We start from the raw sequence: 14,697 nt of genomic DNA on the forward strand, positions 1-14,697 counted from the left end.
GTCCACATGGACACAGCGGCCTGCACGGGACGCTCAGAAAGGCAGCACCATCGCCGTCTGTGTCGTGGTTTTCTTCCCCGTCAGCTGCCCCCACACGTGAGCCCCCACACGTGAGCCTCCAGGACAAGGAAACCCGCCACCTGCTCCTCTCTGTGCTCCCGAGGGCCCACGAGGTGCTGGGCAGCAGACACGCCAGGAGGGTCCCTGGCTCTGGTACTGCCTGTCGACTGCGGGTGGCCTTTGTCGTGTGTGCTCAGGGTGGTGGTTCTATGCCTCTTGTGGAATCACGACAACACGTAAGGTGGGGGGGGGGTGTCAAGTTGCATGAGGCTCAGGGTCTGGTCCCCAGGAGTGAGCACCGACGGCCGGGTGGTGGTTGTATGCGCCTGGCTGTGAGAGGTTGGGCCTCTGAGACGGTGCCCCTTACACGCACGCACACACACGCACACGCACACACACACGCACACGCACACACATACACACACGCACACGCACGTGCGCCCTCACCGCTGATGTGCTCGCACACACTTTCCCACAATCACACAGCCGTGCACACACACAACTGAACACTCTCATACAAACATGCACACTCACTCACACTCACACAGACTCCACAGGAGCGGCGGCTGGCCCCTCTCCAGCTGCCCTCGGCCGAGCCTCGGGAGGGTGGCAGACCATCCAGCTGGCTGCACATTCCTCGACGCGGGGGCCTGGCAGGAAAGTCCCACCGGCCCTCCCAGGGTCCGGCTCCCTGGCTGCCTGACTTCATGCCTTGGACGCTGCTCGCAGGCCAGGCCAGAGGACACCATCCCTCTGGGACCCCTCCCAGGGGTCTGCAAACACAGTTGCTGCCACGCAGAGCAGGCCCTTTGGAGATTTGACACCGGGGTCTAGAAAGCCAGGCGTGGCTTTCATGCCCAGCACGCTTAGGCCTCTCCAGGTCCCTCCAAGGCTGTGCCAAGTGTCTCGTGGCAGGTGGGACATCAAGGCCCAGCTTAGAGCCCACATCTACTTACAACCGCTTTTAATGGACGCGCCTTAAACCTGTACTCAGACCCTGGGGGGCCCTGGAAGCAGATCTCCTGGCCTGCCTCCCACACCACCTGCTGCCCTCCAGGGTCCTCATGGGTACGCATCCGCGCATGCTCAATCTCCCCTCTCCTGGCACCGCTCAGCCTTGATGCCCAGGGCCAGCCCTGCTGGCAGCTGAACTGGAGTGACCCTGTAGCCTCGTGACAAGCTGGTCACTCGACGGGGAGCCTGTGTCCTGCAGTTGCTCCTGTGGTCAACAGCTATTCTGAGGGTGGGGGTGGCCAGCTGGGCTCCACCTCCAGAACCTTGCTCACGTCCACCATCAGATCCATGGTCTCCTGGGCGGTGGGGACCCAGCCTCACAACACCCCTTGTAGGAACCATATTCCCCTTGGGAGTGGTGGGCTGGGGATACAGTGAGAGGGGAGGTCCTCACAGCGCATAGCTACTTCTTCAGGTCCTTAAAAGTGATCTCTGTAGATGCTGCCCACATGTCCATGGACGGATGAATGGGGACACAACTGTGGTCCATCCACACAATGGAATATGATTCAGCCATAAAAAGGAGCTGCACTCTGATACACGCCACAGTGTGAACGAGCCTTTAGGACGTGAGGCTGAGTGAAAGCAGCCAGACACAAAGACCATGTATGGTGTGAGCCCATTTACATGAAACGTCCAGAACAGGCAGATTCACAGAGACAGAAGGCAGACTGGTAGCTGCCAGGGGCTGAGAAGAACAGGAAATGACAGCTAATGGGGACAGGCTCTCCTTTTGGGGTGATGATAATGTTTTGTAACTAGCCAGGGGTGCTGCTGGCATAACATTACGAATGTACTAAATGCCACCGAACGGTACACTTCCAAATGGTTCACTTTATGCTACGTGCATTTTACCTCTGAAAAAAATGTAATGTCTCATTTTAAAAGGACTGGTCACTATGACAAAGGACTCTTTTGACACCAGGAAAGGCCACTTGATTTATGGGCCAAATGCTTACAAGTGAAGAGCTCTGTCTGTAATGGAAACGTCGCAAACAGCTGGGCATTGGTGTTACTTGGAAAATTGGACCCGACTTCTTGGCTATCAGCTTAGTTATGTGTTAAACACAAAGGGCCGGAGATTTCTAACCCACAGTTTCATGTGAATGGGGAAAACAAAGTTCCAAATTCTTAAACCAACATATTATGGCGGAAGCCCCCAGCCATGCTTTTCTGGTGGGACCTGGGTGAGGGGCATCTAGTCTGCCCTGTTACAGAACAGGAGAGTGAAGCCACCTCAGAATGGTGGTGTGGGGAGGTGGCCCATGGCCTGGGAGCAACAGAGAGGGACACTAAAGACCGAGTGCTTTGCCTTTCCCAGACCACACGCCAGGTTTTCCTGTTATGTATTATTACGTAATGTCTCCAGGCAGCAGAATGTTTCTGGGAGAAAAATAGAGAACAATAGACCCAGGGATCACAGCAGTAATAATAGCAATAACACCCTCTACTAGGCAAGGGCACACGTGTCATCTTCTGAGGTAGCTGGTATGACACTGGGCAACCCAGTGAATTCTTCTGAGTCCCAGTGTCTCATCAATACAACAGGACAAGTGAGAGTGTCTACCTCATTTTGTTGTCATAGCATAATATTAGACTAAGGCTCAACTACAGATTTCCCGTTGGTTAACAAACGGAACAACGCATACCTGTGGGCGAGTATCACTGTGACCTGCGTCCGGTTCCACACTGCTGACAAGGACACATACCTTGTGTGCGTATGACACACTGTCCTTCTCAGTGGTGTCACTGCACTTGGAACATGGAGATCTCGTCCCGGCTCTTAAGAAGTGTGCAAAGTTGTTGAGGAACTCAGACTTCTGTGAAAAAATGGTAAGATAATACAAAATAAAATACTGTAAAGTGCCCTAATCAAAACTATGTTGTCTATTTCCAACTTGGCTTTGGGAAGGCCATTTGTAGATGACTGTGCCAAGCTGAATTATAAATATCTACAGAATGTGGAGACAGGAGGGTTGGGGCAGCAAGTATGGATGGGGACCAGGAGAAGGCCTCCAAAAGGACAAAATAGGGGAGCATTTGAGGCTCTGGGGCAGGCTGTTAAACTGCCCTGTGCAGACCTGGCTGAGGTTATGGCGTGCCCTCTGGGCAGAAAGGACCCCAGGCAGAAAACTTGCCAGCCTCAGTCAGATGGATAGTTAGTGCAGCTGGGACAAGAAAGGCATATTGGGTAAAGCAAAAATGCCATCACCATCATCATCACCACCATCACCGCCATCATCACCATCATCATCACCATCATCACCATCACCATCATCACCGCCATCATCATCACCATCACCATCATCATGATCACCACCATCACCATCATCGCCATCATCATCACCATCATCATCACCATCATCACCACCATCACCATCATCGCCACCATCATCACCATCACCATCATCATCACCATCACCACCATCATCGCCACCATCATCATCGCCACCATCATCACCATCATCATCACTAACATTTTCTGAGCAATCACTGGTTCCAGACTCAGTTCAAAGCCCACCATGTGCATTATTTCATTTAGTTCCCTCAACAGCCTCCTGATGTAGGTTCTACAATTGCCCCACTTGATAGATGAGAAAACTGAGGTTCTGAGAGGTTAACAAGCTTCCCAGGGTCAGATGGGCAGTGATGGGGTCATGCTGGGCTCAGCTGAGATATGTGGCCTCTCCAGCATGTTGGCCTCATGGTGGAAGGCCTTTTTCCATGGCAGCAAGAAGCTCTGAGGGCTTGTGTTCCAAGAGACTGAGACAGAGCTGCAAGGCCTTTGAGGGCGTAGCCTTGCAAGGCGTGAGGCATTGCTTCCTGATAGCATGTGGGAGAAAACGTCATGGGTGCATAAGCGTTCCGAGGTGCAGAGTGGGTACCATCTTCGTTTCTGGCTCCCACAACGGGAATGAAGATGGACTTTTCCAGAATCCATTCTGGATTCACTGCATGGCTATTGTTGGACACCTACTATCTGTCAAGCATTGTCCTCAGCAACAAGTAAGCGGAACACACACGGTTCTACCTTCCTGGTAGTTACTCTGCAGTGGGAGGTGGGTGGACAGGAGGCAAACAATAGCAAGTAAAAAATCAACAGAGTAGTTGCAGCCAGTAGTCATCGTGTTAAAGACAGACATAGATAGAGGACAGAAATGCTAGAAAACACGACCACAGAAGGTCTCTCTGAGGCGCTCTGTGGCAATTGAGCTAAATGAACAGGAAGGATTCTCTGGGAAAGGCACATTTTGGGAAGGGAACATCCTGTGTTTTACGGTGGAACAGAGCTCAGGTGGCAAAGGACAAAGGACAGGCCTTTGAGGATGGGAAGTGGAGAGCAGGGTGAATAGCACGAGGAACTTAAGAGGGGGGGAGTCCAGACGAGGGGCATTGAGGGGTCACAGTACATGGTGTGGGTTTATCTCAAGTGCACGGGGATGCCCCGAAGCAGAAGTCACTGGGTCATTGAGTTATGTGTGGCTTGCCACCAGCTGGGCACATCCAGAAGAGACGTGGATTGGCAAGACCAGCCTGCCCTTAGCAAAACCACAATGTGGGTGACTCCCCCCGGGACCTGTCACTTCTGCCCACACTTGGTGTCTGCCTTTCACACCCACACCCAGAAACCACATGCAATTCAGGAGAGTGACCCATGCCAGGGGCTCGGCCAGCCGACCAGAGAGACAAAGATGCTGAATGAAGTCGGCCACAAGAGCTTCGCCCGAGAGCTTCCCTAGACACTCTGCCTGGGAAGGAGTCTGCCAGTCTCTGGGTTATTTTGGACATGTCTTTTGGGAAAAGTCAAAGGAAAGAAGTGATTCTGGTTTCTGCTGTCAAGAAGGAGCCCCGAGGTTGGCCATCGGCACAGTGAAGCGGTGGTTACATTTCAAGTTCCAGAACTATCAAACCTTCAGCCGTGGGATCCTCTGACCCTGCTGTCTTACCAAGTTTTCTTGATTTGGTTTTATTTTGTACTTCGACATAGCCCTGTTAGCCGCCCCCCCAGAAAAGAGTGTACGGTGTCATCAAAGTGTCCGCAATGGTAGACCAGCAGGCCTTCGGGTAAACCAATGACTCCCGGTATTCCTACAGTAGAATTTTGTTTTCACACTCACATCCATTTCCTTATCTTCCAGTAACGGTACCCTAAGTTTTTTAGGACCCCTTCTCTCCTTATTCTCAGGCCCTGTCACTCACACTAGCTACAGAGATGGTCCTGTGAATCCAGCCTGGCCAATCAGAGCCCTGTAGCTCTTTGGCCACATGATTGGTTCAGGGATAGACATGTGACCCAATTCTAGCCTATAACTGTCAAGCTGAGAACTTCTGTTTGCACAGGTGGGGAAAGGAACGTAGTGTTTCCACTGGGCTTGGAGCAGAGAGGATGTCAGCTGGGGACCCTAAACTAGGGACGCTTTGGGGACACTACTGCTGAAACTGAGGACACATGGAGGCGAGCAGGACTGAGAGATGGTTCTGATGACAGTGTTGAGTCTAACCCCTCCCCAGACCCCCACCTGGGGTGTTGGGGCACCGCTTGCAGAAATGACAGTTCCAGCAGTCCCTTGGCTGCACCCACCTCTCACGGCCACTCCAGTATAAGAAGGTTGGGTTCAAATTGAAGCCAGCTCAGTTGTCCCTGACCCTTCATTCCCATGTGAAAGTTCACCTCTGGGTCTGGCCGGGCGCTCCTTCAGTCTTGGTTTCTCCACACAGTTTCCCATCCTGCAGCTGCCCTCTTGGGATCCCTCCTGGTTGTTTGCTGTCATGCTGGGACTGAGAACACTCACTCTGGTGTTTGTTTTCACAGAGTTTGCAAACTTGAGTCTTGGCCTTCAACCAGGGAAGTCATCGGCTTTTTCCATCCACCCACCGCCACCCCCAGTTGGCCCCCAGAAGAGCCCTGGGAACACGATGGGCAGGACTTCTGTGAGCGGTCCAAGCTCCCAGTCTCACGAGGCGTGCTCTTCCCTCCTCAGTACCTGCCCACCATGGTTGGGCTCCATAACTGTCACTCAAGCTAAATCCCTCCTTCCCGTGGGTGAGGATGTATCCTCTGCCAGCTACCCTGGTACCTTGTTCAAACACTCAGCAGTGTCTCCAAAGGTAGAGACTCCACTGGGTCTCTCAGAGCCCCCTCAACTTTCCCATAGGTGTCTTTGATACCGCCCCACCTTCAAGGTCAGACATGACAGGACCAAGGCCAAAATGCATTCAACCCTGGATATCACTCCTTCAGTGTGGCAACAGAGTGAGTCATAGCTAATTCTGCTTAGGCCACACTAAATTGGCACAGCCAGACCAAAATACTTTGGGCTAATTCACTTGGCAGGAGCATCAAAGCCCAAAGAGGATTGAGTCCAAGTTTTCTCCTCTTGTAAAAATAAAATAAAAATGAAATGAAAACAAATCCCGGCGTGAAGAGAAGCAAAACTCTGATTATCTTTCATCTCCTGTGTTTTGTAGAATAGAAATGCCATGAAGGCATGACCCGTGTCTGGTTTTGGTCACCATAATAGCCCCACATATAGCATCTCACATAATGCCTGGCACACAGTAGGTGCTCACAAAAGGTCTGTTTGAAAGGTGTTTCAGTCACTATTGCTAGTGACTGAACTTAATGGCATAAGACAATCATTTCATTAACTCGTGGGTTCTGCGGGTTAAGAATTTGGACGGGGCACAGCGGGGAAGGCATCTCTCTGGTGTACAGCCTCTGAGATCTTGGCTTTCGAGACCCCAGGCTGGGGGTGACTCAAAGGCTGGAAGCTGCAATCACCTGGAAGTTTGCTCACCCACATACTTAGGGGGTGATTCTGCCTTCCTGTCCGGGACACCTCAGCTGGGTTGTCAGCCACAACACCTACGTGTGGGTGGCCTCTCCATGCCATCTCATGTGGGGTCGCTTGAGCTTCCGCACAGTGTGGCAGCAGGATTCCAGGACAAGCGTCTTCAAACAACCCAGGGTCACCATTTCTGACTTACTCTCAGAAGTCACTTAGCATCACTTCTGCAGGCGACAGCCCACTCAATTCAAATGGAAGAGATCAGGGCCCCTCTTTTTGACGGGAGGGTTGGGGTCAGTGTCGCTATGAGAAGAACATGATGAGGGGAGGTGTCCTTGCAGCCATTTTGTGACTTACAATCTGCCTCCAATGGTGAAAGGAAGACACCGGGGAGCACAGGAAACCAAGGCGTCCCTGTAGTGAGTTGCTCAACCCCATTTTTAGGCTTCCTCCAGTGGCCTTAAGCATCATAAAGTGGCCTTAAACATCACTGAAAATGGACAGATTGACCTCAGAGTCAGAGGCCAATGCAAAGCAGCTCCCTTGAGAAAACAACATATCGACCTGGGTGGTCACATAGTGTTTGGGTTGCAACTGAAGCCAGGTCGGGTCAGCATCTCGGTCGTGACATTGTGCTGTAGCTTTGCAAGGCGTCATCACGAGGGAAAGTGGACAGAGGCCCCCGGGGTGTCTCTGTCGTGTCTGTATGACTCTCCAATTCTTCCAACACAAGTTTCAGTTAGAAGAGGTGCAGCTGGGCTCCTGGGATTCGAGTCTGGATGCTGCCCCTGACCAGCTGGGTAAGCGCGGACGCACACCTTAACCTCTCTGGGCCCAGTTTGTCACCTGTGAAATGCAGCTGATCGTAATACAGACTTCATAAAGGTGCTGAGAAGATTTAAAAAGCAAACGCACATAAAGGGTTAGGAAGCACGACTGGCACTGAGATACAAGCATGGAATTTCACCAACTTCCCATCATAGGACAGAATGCCCTTCCCTCGAATCCGCAGGCATTTAGGATGACATACGTCTTCCAAACAACCAGGAAGAGGACGCTAGTGACTGTCTTGCAAAAGTTGCCAGGCCAGAAACCTGTCTGCCCCAGAGGTCACTGGAAAGTTGTCTGTTGCCTAAAGCATTCTGCTGCCTGCTGAAGCTGCCCATGACATCAGTAAAAAAAAAAAAAATCTAGGGTGGAAAAAGATAACCCGTGTTGAGATCGTCTGGTCTGTGGCCTGGGAGTCAGCATACACGGGACCCACAGGTGTGCCCACCGACGGCCTGCACCAGGCGCTGAACCCCCTTCCCAGGCACCGAAAGATCTGTGCATGGAAATAAAACTATGAGATTTTTTATTGGGGGCCACACTATGTGCCAACCTCTTTGGGTACAGAGTCTCAGATGGAAAACATACAGCAACCGTTAGGATTTTCTCCACTTGGCAGATTGGTTCACAAAGGCTCTGAGAGGCTGTCCTTTGCCTGATGCCACACAGCTTGGATTTGTAGCGAAACACGGTTTGAAGCCAGCGGCTGGCTCGGGAGTGTTTTCTTCCACTCCTTTCCCTCCCAGGCTCCTCCCTGCAGCCAGGGTCAGAGCCGACCCCAGGGGCGCTCCACCCGGCTCTGGCCTGGCCCTGCCCGGGCGCCTGGTGCTAACTGTTGCTCTCGCACAGTTGCCTGTAGACGTGCTCACCCTGCTGGGTGCACCCACGACTCGGAGCAGCACAGCCCGCTTTGTGACTGACCTCAGCTGAACTCTCCCCAGAACCCCAAGTTCCCTCTGTTGGAGATTTTTTAGAGTCATTTTTGGTTTCTTTACTGGATGCTAGACTTATATGCCGAGGCAGCAGGAACAGTTGAGGTCCACAGATACCCCGGCGTCCCTGTGAGTTCTGCTTCCTGTCCCAGGAAGTTGGGAAGTCGGTAAAATGGACTCAGATGGCTTCCTCTGTTCTCTATTTTCATTCATGTGTGTATTCAGCTGGGCCCACGATGTATCACTATGATGCTACGTGAGGGTTACCGAGAAAGTCGATCAATAGTCCATACTCCAGGGGGCTGACTCCACGCCTGAGTGACCGCTGGCCTGCTGGCGGGAGCTGGAGCACAGCACAGAGGGGGACGTGAGGAACCTGTGAGGAGGCCAGCGTGCCAGAGGACGGACGGCCAGCCAAGGCCTTGGGCAGGACAGTGCTGAGGTCCGTGAGTGTGGGTGTGTGTCGGGGAGGGAGGGTGGACCTCCACAGAAGGGGACAGACAGCGGCAGATGCCACAGGCCGCTCCCTTACATGACACTCGGACCCTGCAGCTTGCCACAGCCCTCGCCTGTCCCTGTCACCTCTCTGCCCTGAGGCCAGCCGTCAGCTGACATTCACCAGCAAACCGCTGCTTCTTCCTAGATTTCTTTCTATTGTGGAGAGAAGGTGAAAGTGGATTGTTTCTGGCACACACTGCTCTGTCGAAGGGCAGAAACCTGACCTGGCAGCGGCCGGGGCCATGCTTCTCCCGCATGGTGATGGCCCTCACACTGAGCGTTCCTTTGCCCAGCAGCTGCATCCATCTCCTTTGTCTAGATTTCCACTTTCACGGAGGGACCTCGTCTTTTTAATGGAACTAAGCCTGGCCCAGCGTTGTGGGTTGAACTGTGTCCCCCCCAAAAGATCTGTTCACATCCTAAGCCCTGGAACCTCAGACTGTGACCTAATTTAGAAATAAGGTCTTTGCTTATGTAATGAGTTAAGATGAGGTCATACTGGGGTGGGCTGGGTCCCTAATCCAATATGACTTGTGTCCTCATAACCGAAGAGACACAGAGGAAAGACGGCTAAGTGAAGACCAAGGCAGAGATTGGAGTGATGTGGCTTCCAGCCAATGGCACCAGGGCTGCCAGCAGCCAATAGAAATGAGGAGAAGACAGGCAGGGCCCTTGGCCCACCTTCAGAGGGAGCATGGTCCTGAGGACACCTTCTGGCCTCCAGAACTGGGAGAGCATAAATTCCTGTTTTTTTAACCCACCCAGTGTGTGGCCTGTTGTTTTGCCAGCCTTGAGAAACTAGCCCATTTGGTGAATATAACTGGGGGGAGGGGGGGGAAGGTTCTCCCCCGGGACTGAAGTGATGGCTAGCTCTGAAGGGACAGTTCACAGACATCTGAAAACAAGTATGGTCCAAACTGCTGTAAACAGCCATCTTTTACTTCGGTTAAAGCCTCCAGGCCACTTTTCCAAGGTTGGATGCACTAAAGCTCCTGCTGGTGCAAATCTGCCCGCAGCTCGTGAAAGTCCCGTGGCAGGCCCACACCACGTCCCCAGGGCGGCACCTGACAGCTTGCTTCATGACAGTTCATATTCAGGGAACAGCTGCACCCAGGGACAGCCTCTCGGGTCATAAGAACTGCATTTGACATCCCATAAGCTCAAATGGCTGAATAATGACAATTAGAGTAAGCAGGGCAGTGCCCAGGTTTCAGAATGTGCATTTAAGCCTAATGAAGCCAAGCAGTGTGCTTCCTTTCTGAGCCTGGCCTGCCTTGGGGACACAGGGAGCCATTTCTAAAAGCGTACTGGCACGCCCGGCACAGAAAACAGCTTACACTGGCCCAGTTGCCAGTCCTGGAGTATTCAGACAGAAGCAGTTAGGGAGGTGTTTTCTGTGTGTGACTCAGACACTCCAGGTGCCCTGGCAATTAGCGTATGAAACGCAGACTCAGGGCTCTGACTCCGGGCACAGCTCTCTGGATAAAATCAAGTGCTCGAGCTGGCCAGGCGGGCACCTGGGGGGCGGGGGGCTGACGAGGTGGGAGAGGGGGGCCTGTCTTCTTCAGGGTCTTCACAAAGCAGGTCAGAACGTGGCAGGGGGTTGTCAGGCTCTGGAGGCAGGCTGGAAGTGAAAGCAGACAGGGAGGGCTGGAACTGGGGGTGGCAGAGTGAACAAGAAACGTGCGCTGCAGCGCGGCGCACGCAGTGTCTTCTGAAATCTGCTTGATCCCCAGGCTCATTTTGGAATCCGGTGTGATCATCACAGGAGAAAAAAACATGCTTTCCATTTATCGAGGGTGTGTCACCATGACAACGTTCATCCAAACAGACGAGGACCTAGTTAGATGGTTCCTTACCTTCTGCTGACAACACTCCTGGGACTCTCTCTCTCTCTCTCTCTCTCCCCCCCCCCCCCCCCCCCGCCTTACATTGCCTGAAATGAAGCCTGCGCTGACAGAGACAGGTCACGGGGAGCCGGCAGGAGGAAGGGGACGTGCGGGCATAGGCAGCAGGCAGCGCAGGTGATGGAGGTCGCTGGTCTGCAGCAGCGTCGGGGGCTCCTATGAAGCCCCAGGTGCGCCTGCCTCACCTGGACCTGGGGGATGAGCTTGGCTTAGCACAGCCCTCGCTGTCATGTACCAAAGGCCTACTGTGTGCTTGGGCACGTGCTGGGTGCTTACGTACAGCGACTCACTCAGTCCCCACCACCAGTTCTACATCTCAGCCGGGCTGGCAGAGCCGGGACCAACAGGAGATTGAAATGTAGGTTAGATATAGGTATAGGTATAGATTAGATACAGGCAGATAGATATACATATACATATATAGATAAAAGACTAGATAGGTAATACATAGATGGGGGGGGTTAGAGGGAGAGAGAGAGAGAGAGAGAAAAGAGAATTATTTTAAGACTCATGCAGTCGTGGGGCTGGCACGTCTGAAATCCACAGGGCACCCCGTAGACGGGAGACTTGGGCAGGGTTTCTGTTACAGTCTTGAGGCAGAATGTCTTCTTCTTCAGGAAACCTCGGTGTTGGCTCCGAAGGCCTTCCACCCATCAGATCAGGCCTGCCCAGCTCATCAAGGAGCGTTCCTTCACTTGAGGATGACTGTGGATGCTGAAAACCAGCATGCACACAATACCTTCTCAGCCAGGTGGAGACGGGGCTGAATGAAATCACTGGGCCTGGCCAACTTGACACAGAGAACTGACCGTTGCTTCGTGTGTTTCCCAGATGATACATTAGCGGCTGCAGAGGTCACCCACCTTGCCCAAGGTCACAGAGCTAGTAATCGGCAGAGCACACTGTGCAGGCAGGTCTTTGGGGCTCTGTCTCCTATAACCCAGCAGTGTCCACCACCTCAACTTCTGCTGGTCTGAGTCCCAGGCACTGGGCACAGGGTGCCCCAGCCCTGAATGGGACGCAGGAAGCCAGACCCCCACACCACATACGTCCTGTTGTCAAGACCTCCACCCTCCTTCTTGAGAAGTTTCTCTATGTCAGGGGGTGGGTGGGTGGGAAGGTGACCCTGCGTGTCTCGGTGGCACCAGAGCCCTAGCCTAGCTTGGCAGACCACCCAGAAAGTTCCTTCGGCTCCTTCCCTGAGCGCCCCACCCCCACCACCTAACCCAACACAGGCTGGTGGACACCTACATGAAGACGAGCTTCCAGCAAAATACTGTCGTAACCCTTTTAAGAGGCCCCTGGAAAGTAGGCTGCAACAACACTTAGCTCTCAAAAGCAACAGGAGAAGGAAACGTTAGCCCCTGCATTTTTCCACAGACCCTCCTGCTGGGTCCCCACGGCTGTCATATTGTTTCCAGTTGTGTTTATGGTAAACTCCGGGCCGTAAATGCCTTTGTCTTTGTAAAAGATGGAAGGAGGCTTAGGAGACAGATTTTTATCCCCAACCTCCTCTTGCATTTTCCAGGAGGTAGGTTTCAATGGAAACGGAAAGTGGCTGGGTACAGAACCCTCTTTTCCCTCGGAGCCAAGGATTAAAAAGTGAAAAGCATTCAGTTAAGGTGGAAAGGAAAAGAGACGTTTTGCACATTGAGTGTGCACAGCTCTTCAGGAAAGGGCTGCCGGTTCAGCCCATGGAAAGTTGAAAACTCTCCAAACATGACAGGGGGACAGAGTGGGGCTGCCTTCAGAACGCTGATGTGCAGGAATAAATCACAGACCTGGCTGGGACTGTCACGGGATGTGGGGCCCCAGCCAGAGTGGGGTGGTAGAGGCCCCAGGCGTGGGGGTTCTGGCTCCTTTGTGGGCACCACTGCGCTGCTGCCCTTGGCTCTGTGTCTCGACCGCCCCTGTTCCACCTCATTTCACCTCTGGAAACCTGTCCATCCAGATGTCACCCCTCCCCCACTCTCAGCCCAACCCGAAAACTGGATAAACAGCCGCTTGCCCTCCACCAGGACTCAGCTGCTTTGTGTTCGCCACAAACCAGAAGCCAGAGGCCAACCTCCTACTGTATGGCCAGGAGCCCCAGTCACTGAACGTTTTAGGGAGAACAAAACCAGAGCTAGAGAGCTTTCTCTAAAGTGTCATAAATATGGTATTGAAGATAAAAGCTTACACTGAGAAGTAAAAAACTGGCAGTTACATGAATGTCCAATAGTGGGGGGACACATTAAAAAAACTAGGATGCCTTGGAACGTGGATGGCCATCTCCACACTCTTTCTAAGGGGTATTTCATGAACATGGATTAATTGTGTGATCAGAAAAAATAAGATTTTTGGTATTATTGAGGCCACACTGTAGAAGGGCCTGGTGGGAAGTGTCCCTTCGCCCTGGCGCCCGGGGGTGTCGGAGGCCTGCATGCTTGGGCCAGTTTCGTGACAGCTCTTTTAACAATGTCTGGCCACCTCCCAGGTGTGCAGCCAGCGCCACCCGTGGTCTGGATTCCCACCAACATCATCAGAACCTCAGCCCCCTCCCTGTGACATCAGCACCAGGCAGGTGTGGCTGAGGGCTCGACAGGTGCTGAGTGACATAGGGAGGGGCACATGTGTCATTGCCACACCAGTGGACCCAGCAAAGGCCAACGAAGGCCCAAAGCCCCGAGTCCCAGAGGCGAATCACAGCCCTGACGTCCCCCTCAGGGTAAGGTCCCCAGGGAGGTCCCAGAGCCCACAGCTGCATCCCTGCAAAGTGTCCTTGTTCTTTCCTTAAGGACAGCACAGAGCCAAACTCCCAGGCATCCCCGCAGGGGCTGCTCTCATGAGAGCACCAGTGACAGAGGCAGTGGCCATCGGCTCTGCCCCTGTGGCTTGCAGGGGCCGTGAGCTGGCCGATCACGCTCTCTAGCCTTAGTTTCCCAGGCTATAGCCTGCAGACAGTAATGACGGAGCTGCCTCTGGAAGTCGTGAGGAGGGTGAGACGGTGTGAAACACGGGGTACGTGCTGGGGGTGTCAGCACTGAGGGTGGGTCACCCACAGAGCCAGCCATGGCTTCTGCACACTCTGTCTGTCCGTCTGTCCATCTGTTCAAACACAGCCGAGGCACCAGAGAGAGGGAGTGAGAGGGAGGTGGGAGGGAGAGAGACAGGTCTTGTCTCCAAATAAGTGCCGCAGCCCTTACTGTGCCAGTCCCTGCTCCCTCTCTGAGACCCCACCACTGGTTTACCCAGGACCCGCAGTCCCTACCCTACAAGCTGCTGTGACAGCACACATGTGACATCCCAGTCCTGCTTTGGCTTCTGGCTGTGACCTCCGTATGAGTCCACGGGGCCCAGCGTGAGGCAGGGCAGCCTTTGCGGCTTGCCCACCACCTCCCGTCTCCATCCGTGGTCTCTCTTTTTCTTGCAGGCCACACCAGCCCCAAAAGCCCAAAACCACCACCACCCCTGCCAACAGTCAGCTTCGTGGGGCAGACCAGTGATGTCCCCAAGAGGGCCATGCGTGAGAGGGGTGTGGCCGTGTGTCATGCAGGGCGGCCTGCGGGGTCTCTGCTCCCGCTCCCCACATAAGAACACAGGACACGGTGAGGCCAAAAAGGAACACCTACGGAGCCATAGGTAGGGGAGTCACACCACTATACTCTCTCTGGCGGCTGGGTTGGAGAC

The sequence above is a fragment of the Rhinolophus sinicus genome, chromosome 9 (assembly GCF_057876585.1).
Source record: "Rhinolophus sinicus isolate RSI-liver-muscle chromosome 9, RSI-T2T, whole genome shotgun sequence".
NCBI classification, from domain to species: Eukaryota; Metazoa; Chordata; class Mammalia; order Chiroptera; family Rhinolophidae; genus Rhinolophus; species Rhinolophus sinicus.